This window comes from Microcebus murinus, chromosome 23 (genome assembly GCF_040939455.1).
Source record: "Microcebus murinus isolate Inina chromosome 23, M.murinus_Inina_mat1.0, whole genome shotgun sequence".
NCBI classification, from domain to species: Eukaryota; Metazoa; Chordata; class Mammalia; order Primates; family Cheirogaleidae; genus Microcebus; species Microcebus murinus.
The window spans coordinates 9,501,093-9,501,814 of NC_134126.1; the positions used below are offsets into that span (position 1 = coordinate 9,501,093).

At 32.4% G+C, this 722-nt stretch overlaps 1 pseudogene; it reads right to left on the reverse strand.

Moving 5' to 3' along the window:
- Positions 1-369: 369 nt before the first annotated feature.
- Positions 370-479, reverse strand: LOC142864042 (uncharacterized; annotated as a pseudogene).
- Positions 480-722: the final 243 nt, after the last annotated feature.

Sequence of the window (722 nt, forward strand, 5' to 3'; positions counted from 1 at the left end):
TGTGGTATGTACATTTTTCAGGCATAATTCTACCATACACTGAATATATAGAGTATAATGTAAACATAACTTTTTTATGCTCTGGGAGACCAAAAAAGTTGTGTGAGTAGCTTTATTGCAATTTTCATTGTATTGTAGTGATCTGGAACCCAACCTGCAGTACCTTTGAGTGTTGCCTGTAATTGCCTGTACTTAGACTAATTAATTTACCTCTTATCAATGAGGACAGATCAAAATAGTTGTGTTAATTTAGAAACTTGGAAGAAATTTCTAAGGATAGAAGCAGACTCCAGGATTTATTGTCAATACTGAGTTTATTCAGTTTATTATTAATGTGTCTCTTTTTTTGTTTCTTTTTCTGAACAAAGAAAAAAGTAATAGCTGATAACGTTTTTAACCATGTGTGTGTTGTGCAAGCCCAAGAGCCTTTCCTATCGTTGTCAAGGGGAGTGCTAATCTTCTGTCCTTTCATGTAACACGATGATAACATTTTTAGAATCAGTCCAACTTCAATTTTAATTCTACCTGTATTCTCATACTTACTGAATTATTAATCATCTCAAGTATCATGACTGAGAAAACTTTTGCAGTTAAGCCAAATAAATTTTATCACTATTTGAGATAAGAAGACCGTGAAGTTTGGCTAATAGAGTTAAATGTTTCCAGCAGATCTCTTCTTCTGAGATCTCTTTTTTATAAAGATTTAAGAGTTCTCTGAGTTA